The 11285-nt window shown below is 35.2% G+C and overlaps 1 long non-coding RNA gene across 1 annotated transcript; it reads right to left on the minus strand.

Moving 5' to 3' along the window:
- Window positions 1–1724: 1724 nt before the first annotated feature.
- On the minus strand, window positions 1725–8951 carry LOC141555110 (uncharacterized). The gene is made up of 4 exons (XR_012486077.1): window positions 8556–8951; window positions 4463–4522; window positions 3823–3870; window positions 1725–3031 (listed from the first exon to the last, which is right to left on the minus strand). It is a non-coding gene; the product is annotated as an uncharacterized LOC141555110 (long non-coding RNA).
- Between the last annotated feature and the right edge of the window lie 2334 nt (window positions 8952–11285).

Genomic DNA, 11285 nt, shown 5'->3' on the forward strand with positions numbered 1-11285 from the left:
GCAAAGAAAAACTCTTTCACCTAGTTAAGAAAAAAAAAAAATTAATAAATAGATAAATCTAGGAGGGGAAGACCCTCAGGCTTTATGGCCCAAAATAGAAATAATTGCTATTTACATTCACTCTGGATGAATCAGGACCCATACATTAACTCCTACAACCCTGACTTAATCAATAGAAGGAGATTTATGGATGTAATCTCTGAAATATTGAATTTATTTTAAAGCACTAATTGTAAATATAATTGGATTGTGGATTCACAGCATATATTACTACCACAGGTTGTTCACAGAGAAAACTATACAGAATCTAATTTATGATAGTTTTAATATGAAAGTTCATCTATTACATTATCTGTCAACTCTTAGGTTGAAAAGTTATTGCCAAAAAAGTATATTTCTCTATATTAATACTTTCAGATGAATGAAAATCTTATTTGACCTTGCAATTGAAATAACATGCATTCTTTTTAGAAAGTGCTCAAATTTCCCTCCAACTTTGTTTAATTACCATTATTTGTAGGACCAATGAATGTGGGCTGATTAAAAATAGATAATTATTAGCTAGTTTTCCAGGTACTGTTAAACCAATAAAACTGGCATTGACAACTCTACTTTTTTTGACTTTGCCCAGGATCTTGGAAATTAGAACATTTTTAGTAATGAAATGTAATTGTTTCAGTATTGTTTGAAAATAGACTCTGAGGAATGATGTTTTATATCTCAGTGGGAAATTAATTCAATTGAAATTGGTGCACCCTTGGGTTAGCCCCAACTTACTTTTTCCCTCCCTGGTGATGTATAATGACACTGAACGCAAAATTGAATTACTCTCATAAACAGATGATACAGCAAATCTTTTATTCACCCAGGTCAGCTGGCATGATCCAAATAAAGTACCTTATTAGATGAAATGTTCCCAATTACACAGTGGATTAATACAAATCTGTTTATGTGAAATCTATTGTTGGCAAAGCAAACTTTCCTGTGGGCACATTGCTAATAATCACTAAAGAAGGTGACATTGCTTAGAGGTGGGGGGAAAAAAGGACAAAAAACAAATGTGTCCTTTCAGATCACCTAGTTATTCAATAATATAGCAAAGCAAAGAAGCTAACTAGTCCCTAGAACAGAAATAGATACCTGAAATACTTAGGACAGTTTCCATAAGAAGTAGACTTTATATCATGAAAACCCCTGAGCATTGGAAAAATGTGGCTCATTATTTTTTAAGCCTTGATAAGACTCAAATCACCTCAGTAGCCCCTGCAGGTATCTAAAAAGGACATTAAGATTAAGAGAGGGAAGAGAGGAAAGATTTGTTTATTTGCCCATAAAGAAACAAATGTGAAGATATCCTTTTCACAAACGTTTTCTTGGGAGCCTAAAAATACCAATTACTTATGACAGCCATTAGAAACAGGAATCAGGAGCCTTCCAACATCAAAGTGAAGTCATTTTATCCAAATAAATGCTTCAATTTTCTCCTCAATTTGGCAGACCTGTAGCCATGGAGATCTGGCTCCATTGTCCTTGAGAATACACAGCACCCAGATGACAGACAATTCCAAAAAACCATATAATATGTTTAGCATTAGAAAGTTATTTATTGACTCTGTCCTTCATTTTTCTCATTTGTAAGTAGAGGCCAATATCATGTACACTGCTTAACTTCCAAGTTTGTTGTGAGAGTATTTTGTAAATCAGAAATAGGTATTATGTAAATGTTTTTTTTTTTTTTAATTATTATTACTGTTAGTAGTAGAGTCAGTAATAGTGACAGTAGTAATCTGGTCTAGGAGTCATAAAAAAATCAAAGCTAGTGTCTGCACCCCTTATAATTTTTTTTCACCCAACCTATCTATGTCTGTGTCCTCATCCAAAATAGGAATGAGTGGCAATATGGTAGTTAGTCTTGAAGTCAGAAGATTCAGGCACTGCCTCTAACATATGTTGTTTGTCTAACTGGAAAAATCAACTTCTCAGTTCCTCTTGTAGCTTTTTGAGCCTGTAAGTCACAATCTTGAAGAGAGTTGTTATATCAGGTGGTGTCCCTCACCAAGAAAACAAAGGTGTGAGAAGGAAAGCAGATGAATAATAATATTCCATGTGCATCATAAAAATGCCATTAATCAATCAACAAAAATTTATTAAACACCTATGTTGTGCTAGGCCTATGTTAAGTTTGTATTGGGGATTCAAGTAGGCAAATGAAGTAATTCTAAGTTATTTGTAAATATAAGAAATTTTAGATTTTTGGATACTTTGTATATGCCAATATAAATATGAAGTGAATACATAGACATATAATTATGTTCATTGATATAGAGACAAAGCCATCTATTTATATATAAAATAGCAAATGGTTTTTTACATATTAGGTGTTTAATAAATGTTTGCTGTTTTAGATTAGAATGAGGTCTTCATCATAGCTATATCACCCAAGTAAAAGGTAAGATATTGGTTAGGTTCTGCTTGAAAGCAGGAACTGTTTTTCATTTTGTCATGGTACCTTAAACAGATAACACAAGTGACTTAGACATTTTAAGTCCTTAATAAATGCTTATTATATTGGATTGAAACCTTTATAGTAAAGTATCCTACATAAGGGAACAAGTGTTTCCTTATACAACTCTAGGGTGACTTGATTAAACTTCCAGTGATAGCCCCTACTCAGTCAAAAAGAGGTAAGGAAAGTAGATATCATGGCCTAAACTGAATATCTAAATGTTACAAACAAATAAAGTATGTATTAGGAAAACATTAGTTGCAGACCCAATTAACTTATCTTGTCTATGCAATGATTAATATACCTAAAGTGCATTTATATTATGCAACTACCCCAAGGAAAAAAAAATATTGCTTTACCACTGAAGTATATTCCTAGTTGCAAGCAATCAAACCAAGATCCTGCTGGCTCCATGAAGATGAAACAAGATTCCATAGAACTTTATGCCAGAATCATTCATAAAAAGATTCTCCTGATTTCTTTCTTCTAAGCCTTTCCATAGTTCTTTCTGGATCTGCATTAACTCTGTAATATGAAGAGCAATAATGCCTTACTTCCATGTAACTGCCCATTTGGCATGTGGCTTTATGCTAAAAATGTAACTAAAGCTTGGTAAGTTGCTGCTTTGTTGTACATAATATTTATTCAGTGTATATAAGCAAAATTGTTAAAAAAAATATATAACTTTAAAAGAAAAGCAAATTATTAAATTAGAAGAGGGACTGATAAAAAATCAATTATTATTATAATAATATTTCAAAGAATACATATCATTACAAAAATATTGTTTTGATGTATACATAAGCCAAACAAGAAAATTATTACAAATCTATATATTTGCAACTTTTATATTAAAGTCTCTAGTCTTATGAAAAGATATTTTTGAAGACATTTCCTGACTCCTCCCCAAATGAGATGCTTCTGCTGTAGAATAATTATAAGGGCTACTTATGCTTTTTTTTTTTTTTTTTTTAATTTAGTGCCTTGATTTCTGTACATTTTCCTGTTTCTTTTATTTGATGGCTTTTAAAATCCATTTTGGTATACTCAGGATTTTTTCAATAAAAGATACTAAGGTGTGCTTTCTCTGTTTATATACTCAAAAATGGTATGACCTCCACTTTTTAATAAAACTTGAACTGCATCACTATCTAGCAAAACAAAATTCTCATTCTTTCAACATAATTGTACATTACATTGAAATGTTTAATACATTTTTTTAAAGAGCATTGTTCCTTAAAAATTTACATTATTTGCTTGCTATAGGTAAACTTTAAGTTAGACAGAATGCTAACAACTTGAGAAATATTTGTCACCTTTTGTTATGGGAGTTCTGGAAATGTTTGTACTTCAATTTCCTAGATCTTTAAAAGAAAAACAAAACATTATGTAAGTTAAGGGAAGTGGAATTTTCTCCCTAAAAAGAAAAGAAAAACAAATAAACTAAAACCTATAAATTGTTTTCACAAAAGGAAATTATTTTTGAATGATACAGCAATTTGTAGGTAAGCATGATGTTTATGTATTGTTTTTCTCTACTGGGGTCAGTAATAGTTCCATATGGAAGCCATGTGACATACAAATTGCTAAGCAGAAATTTTAGTGCTCTCAATTCTGCCACAATACATCAGACTTTGCTTGTACTCTACAATATAAAGAAAAAGCACCATGTTTATTCATGTTTCAATTTCCCAACAACTTCAGCTATTTGCAATTCAAGAGAAGAGGAAAGGAATGGAAAGAAAAAGAACATCAAACAAATAAAACATATTCTCTTGAAGTATGACTTTATACATGGAAAAAAAAATAAATCTAGGTCTTAAATTTAAGAAGATTTCAATCTGGGGAAATCAATTTGAGAATAAATATAGTGTATCATTTTAAACATGCATACAAAATCAATGTGGCTCAGACACTAATTATGTAGCCCAGATAAGTCACTTAATGTCTGTTTACCTCAATTTCTTCATCTATAAAATGGAGGTTCTCCATCTATAAAATGATAGCACTTGTCCCCTAGGGTTGTTAGAAATAAATGATATAAAATTTGTAAGATGCTTTTTAAATCTTAAACTGCTTTATACATGCTTACACTGATCATCACTGCTGTTATTTTATTGTTACAAATAGAAGCCATTTTTTCCATTTTTTAGTTTTTCCCCTAAACCCCTACCTCAAGGAACTCTAGCTATTTCTCATCATGACCTGATGTATAATTAGCTGTCAACTCTGCATAAAACTTACTGTGTCTTCTTGTCACATCAGTTATATCTCACCTCTCCCATCCCAGTGTTTCATATTAAATGAATAGGACAAGACCACATGAAGCCAAATATACATTCCTTTTGAGTGAGTTGTTATGGCTTTTATGAAATAGTCTGACACTGAATCTTGTGCTCTTAGTATTTCTGAGTTTATTATGTCAGGATAACTATAATATAGAGGAATAAAATAAGCCTTCTCTTTTTACATGAAACTTCTCAAAATCAAAATCAAATATATGAACATATTTGTACAAGAAATATCAACAAAGATTATGGAATAGAAGGGAGCAATGTATCTCACTCAGTCAGTCCTTTCTCCCCCACATATGGAGCTCTGCCCATAATCACCACACAGCAAAGTCTCTTTGGTGCTAGGCTATAACTGCATAGACTTTTAGTTCTGATTTTGATCACTTTGAGTTGGAAGGAACTTTAGGATAATCTTCCACACCTCCCAATCCCCATTTATAACCAAATGTAGTTTCTTCAACAGTAGTTCATGGAATAGCAGGGATCTAGGAATCAATCCTCAAGCACTAATTAGGGCTTTGCATCAATCACTGAGATGTCCAAGAATGAACAGTAAACTGAAAACAAACAAACAAACAAAAAAACCGGAACTGTAATAATGCCATGGATGATCAAGACCTAAATCCAGGGAATGAGAATAACTCCAAAACTCTTAAAATAAAGTAACAAAGGAAAAAAGCAGCTCGACCTCAAGAAATGATATAAGAATATGCACTTCAGAAAGTGAAAAAATAGAGAGATAGAGACAGAGAGATGGAGGAGAGCCTGGGAAGAGATACAGAGAGAAGATGGAGAAAGAGGGAGAAACTTGAAAAGGGGTCAGATTGCTGAGTAAAGGGTTATAATTTTCAAACTTCTTCCAAAACATTATTCCCCTACAAAAGAACCACAGAAATGCCTAATTTAAATATGACTGGAAAAGCCAACAACAACAACAACAAAAATCAGCAATATTTCTAGTTCCAAGCAGCTTAGCTAGACAGAATGAGAGTTATGCAAACACTATGGTTGAGATGGATTGCAGTGTATTGTGAAGATTGCATCAATCTGGTACTTGGGCTCACCCAGTGTAAGGATTGGTAAGGAGACTGAATCATTAGAGATTCTAGGGGACTCTTGTGCTAATACTGAATACAGGATTAGGCATCATTTGGAAGGTCTATAGCTTATTAATCAGAACTGGGTTGTGAAGTTTCAGAGCACCAAAGAATAGATGCACTCACTAGGTAATAGGTATCCTATCTAGGTGAGGATCAGAGCACAGACTAGGAAGAACATAACTAGAGATCTACTCAAGTCACATAACCTTGGAAGTAAAAACCTACAGACTCACAGATCTAGCTACAGAAGATCATGCTAATCATCACCACCCTCATCAGAAGTGGGCTGAATCCAAGAAATGTAAAATCCAAAGTCAAGAAATAGATTGAATGGATGTATGAAAGAAAAGGGAGAGAAAGAGACAGAGAGAAAGAGAGAGAGAGAAAGAGAGAGAGAGAGAGAGAGAGAGAGAGAGAGAGAGAGAAAGAAAGAGAGAGAGAGAGAAAGAGAGAAAGAGAGAGAAAGAGAGAGAGAAAGAGAGAGAGAGAGAGAGAAAGAGAGAGAGAGAAAGAGAGAAAGAGAGAGAAAGAGAGAAAGAGAGAGAAAGAGAGAGAGAGAGAGAGAGAGAGAGAGAGAGAGAGAGAGAGAGAGAGAGAGAGAGAGAGAGAGAGGAGGAAAACTTGTTAGATATTTTCAGAATTGTAGCCTATAAAATGATAAAATGTTTTTTGGTTATCCTGACAGAAAAGACAATTTTCCTTTTAGATTAAAAAAAAAAAGTTGTGATGTGCTGATTGACTAATCTCCAAGTGAATTATTACCAAGGCAATAATTAAGTTTTCAAGCCAGCTTGATCCATTTTATATTTCCAAACTAAGAAACCACACTAGGAAACATCTCTTTCTAAACTCTATGACTGTGGGGTCAAGCCCTTATATATTGAACATATTGAAGCCCTTACATATATGAATGAATAGAATATTTTCAAATAGCCTTGGAAAGTCAAATCTTAATTTGATTTTTTTTCTTTTGCTCATATATGTAATGATATGCCTGCATGAGCCTTGACTCTTCAATGTATACTGCATGCCAGAAAAACATGCCCTTCATTTGGTTGGAAATTTGTAGTTGTATCCAGAGGAAAAAGATTTTGACTCAACCATAAACTTTAGGACCTAAAAGTATGCTAACTTCTAAAACTTTTTGCCTGAATTTCCATTGGAACAGGAACATGTCTCATTTTAAACTCTGTTTCTCTCCCAGAAATAGTTAAAAGAGTTCAGCATACAACAATTTTTATATATATTTATTAAATTGATATGTATTCCATAATGTGTTCCTTAATTAAAATGTAGTTTAAAATGATTATTGTTTCACAATAATCTCTTCCCAACTAGATTTTAAACTGTACACTTTAGTATCATTCCTAATATCAAATAAATAAGAATTTGGGAATACCTATTGAATAATGATTGTATCAAATCATTCATTCACATACTTGTCATCATCTTTTAATATATAATAGAGTCTTATTGGCCATTTAGATTTTCTTTTGTAAGCTTTTCAAGAACCAAAGTAGTTTTCTTGGAAAGGTTTTCTAAGGAAAGGACTCTTAATCCAATGGCTTAGACAAACTATGAATCTTTCTAGCTTTGCCTTTTTCAGAGCTTTCCTATCATTCTGTGTGTTTTAATAATTATCACAATCAAGAAAAAGGTTGGAAGAATTAAAAACAACTTTACTATGGATGTGTGTTGGGTTTTCAATATTACTTTGATAAAACTGGAAGAGGTCATTTGATAAACTAGAACAAAATTTGATTCTGGAAGAGAGGCTATGGATTCAAGTTTTACTTCAAATTTTTATTTTGTGAGTGACCTTGAAGAAATGATATACTTCTCTGACCTTCAGCTTCATCGTCTATAAAACGAAGATCTTGAACTTAGTAGCTAAGATTCTTTCTGGCTTTACTTTTTTTTAACATCCTCCTTTGTCCATTCTTATTAGACCATAGGCCCTAACTCTAGGATCCTGGAACCTGAAAAGGGTTTTAATCTTATTTGGCCTGCAAGCAAATCTTTATATCTTATCCTGACCATTTTCAAATAATGTCTGGGATGGCATACATTCCCAACTTCATTCTCATTATCTCCATTTTTTTATGTACTATTTCTTCCCTCCTTTATTAGAATACAGATTCCTTGAGGAGAATCCTTAAGGAGACCTGAGAAACTAAGGGGACATAACAAGGGCAAAGATAAAGATGGAGAGATCAGTTATAGAAACTGTTAGAAAGCCAATAGAGATGGATCATGCATTGTATGGAGGAACAAGAAAACTGGAAAGATAGGAAGTTCCTGGTGAAGAAGAGATTTAGTTGTCAAAAGGAGGAGTATACATTTAGCTTATATGTGATAGTGAGCTATTGATCTCATGGAGCAAAGGTGGACATGGTTAGGAGTGTGCTTTAGAAGAATTATACTGAGTGGAAGCTGTATTAGAGTAGAAAGAGACATGAGGCAAGGAAACCAGTTAAAAGGTGTGTGCAATAGTCCTAATGAAATATGACAATAGCTGGGGGCGGAGCCAAGATGGCGGAGAAGAAACACACTACTCAGTGAACGTCCTCACTCCCTCACAACCAATTAGATAAATTAAGTCTCAAAATTAGCTCAGGACTGATAGATACCACAAGGACTGGAAGCACGACTTACCAGCTGAAGAGAATCTGGAGTTTCAACAGGAAAGGTCAGTTCTCAGGGGAGGAATAAGAAAGACCAGCACAGACGGTGGGGTAGGGGCACACTGCGCCCATTGCGCTGGGAGGGGCTCTGGGATCAGAGAAGCCACTGAGGTAAAGGAATCTGGCACAGGCTGTTAGCTCTTCTCTGCTAATTATTTAGCAGTTCAGAAGAGAAAGCCAAAATATTTTAAAACTCAGATTAGATTTCCCCCCCCCCCACCCTGGGGCAGACTCGGCACCAGGGGGTGTGGCCTCAGCTACCTCCTGAGAATAGTTAAGAGACTGACAAGTGGGTGGATACGGCCCAAGGCAACACACACGGCCTAGCTTAGCTGGAGGGAATGGAACTCAGCTCCAGGAAGTCCCAGAGAAGCGGAACCTTTGAACTAGGGACCGCGGTTTCTGGCAGACACTTCCAGTTTGAGCGCAGGGGCTTCTCACGTCACCTGCTGCAGACGTCCACTCCCCACCCGGACACATAGGCTGAGCTTCTTGCTGTCTTCACTATTCTACGCCCTCAAAGCACAGCAGTGCTAATCACCTCTGAGGCACTTCCAGGGAGGGGGTGGGGAACTCTCTCCCAGAGCTCTCTCTTAGCGCGGGCGCAGGGGCCGCTGCATCCATCCGGTCTGGGAGGAAGCTGGTAAAGAAGTAAATAATTTCCTACCCCAGGGACAGACCCCAAAACATTTTTTAAGTATGAGCAAAAAAGCTAGAAAAACTATAGATTCCTTCTATACAGAGAAAGAGCGGGTATCCAACCCCGAGGAAGTTAACAGCAAAGATTCAGAAGATAACAACCTAAAGGGGAACGATTCCTGCCCCCCATCACATAACTCTCTCCTAGAAGAAGCTCTTAAGAAATTGAGGGAGATTGAAGAAAAATGGGGCAAGGAAAGGGAAGTTATGATAGAAAATAACAACGTCCTGAAATTGGAGTTGGAAAAAATAAAGAATTCACAGGAGATGCAGGGAAACAAAATTAGTGAATTAGAAAAGGTTAAAAAAACACAGGAAAGTAGGATTTCTGAATTGGAAAAGATAAAAAAGTCTCAAGAAAATAGAATTTCTGAATTGGAAAAAGAAAATAATTCTCAAAAAAAAAAAAATTAGGGAAATGGAAAAAAATTCAATAGAGCAAAATAATTCATTTAAAAACGAAATTGGGCATTTACAAAAAGAACTAAAAACTGTGAAAGAAGAAAATAACTCCTTAAAAGTCAGGATGGAACAAATAGAAATGAATGATTCACAGAGAACCCAAGAATCAGTCAAACAAAACAAAAAAAATGAGAAGCTGGAGAACAACGTCAAATACCTACTGGGAAAATCTATAGACCTGGAAAATAGATCTAGGAGAGATAATCTGCGGATTATTGGACTTCCAGAAAACTATGACCAAAAAAAGAGCCTAGATTCTATTTTACAGGAAATTATCAAAGAGAACTGTCCAGAGATAATAGAAACAGAAGGGAAAGTAGATGTGGAAAGAATTCATCGAACTCCTTCTGAAATAGACCCTAAAAAAAGAACACCACGGAATATTGTGGCTAAGCTGCAGAATTACCACACAAAGGAGAAAATCCTGCAAGCAGCTAGAAAAAAACAATTTAAATACCAAGGTGCCACAATAAGGGTCACCCAAGATCTGGCTGCCTCCACATTAAAAGATAGAAGGGCCTGGAACCTGATATTCCGTAAGGCAAAAGATCAAGGACTGCAACCAAGAATGAACTACCCAGCTAAGTTTAGCATCTTTTTCCACGGAAGAAGATGGTCATTCAATGAAACAGAGGAATTCTATATGTTTCTAAGAAAAAAACCAGACTTAAACAAAAAATTTGATCTACATCCACAAGACTGAAGAGAAACAGAAAAAGGTACACAGAACCCTTGAGAACTGTAACTCTGTTGTGGGTATATAAAAAATACTCAAGGATAATTTGATTTTACTGATATAAAAGAAAAAAAGGGGGGTGTAGTAAAGGGAAGGAGGTCGGTTCAGAAAAAGGGGAAGGAGTGATAAAAAGAGGGAAACTACATCCCAGGAAGAGACATAGAAAATACACCATATCTGAGGGAACTTAGTGAGGGGGAGAATCATTGTGTGAATCTTACTCTCATCAGAAGAGGCTCAAAGAGTAAATAATTAACATATTTGTTTTTCAGAGAATTTTCTCTCACCTCATTAAAAGGGGGGAGAGGAAAAGGGAAAAGGAAAAGGGGAATAAGTGAAGGGACTTGGAGGGAGGGGGGAGGGATCCTAAAAAAAAAAAAAAGAGGGAGGGTTGCGCGTCACAAGGGGGGTCTGTAAATTAAATATCGGGGAGGGGGATCAGGGGGGTCAAGGGAAAAAAGCATAATCTGGGGATAATACGATGGCAGGAAATACAGAATTAGTAATTTTAACTGTAAATGTAAATGGGATGAACGATCCCATCAAACGGAGACGGATAGTAGATTGGATCAAAAAGCAGAACCCTACAATATGTTGCCTACAGGAAACACACTTAAAGCAGGGAGATACATACAGAGTAAAGGTAAAAGGTTGGAACAGAGCCTATTATGCTTCAGGTAAAGCCAAAAAAGCAGGGGTAGCTATCCTTATCTCAGATCAAGCAAAAGCAGAAGTAGATCTCGTTAAAAAAGATAAGGAAGGAAACTATATCCTGCTGAAAGGTAGCATAAATAATGAAGCCAT

This window comes from Sminthopsis crassicaudata, chromosome 1 (assembly GCF_048593235.1).
Source record: "Sminthopsis crassicaudata isolate SCR6 chromosome 1, ASM4859323v1, whole genome shotgun sequence".
Lineage (NCBI taxonomy): Eukaryota > Metazoa > Chordata > Mammalia > Dasyuromorphia > Dasyuridae > Sminthopsis > Sminthopsis crassicaudata.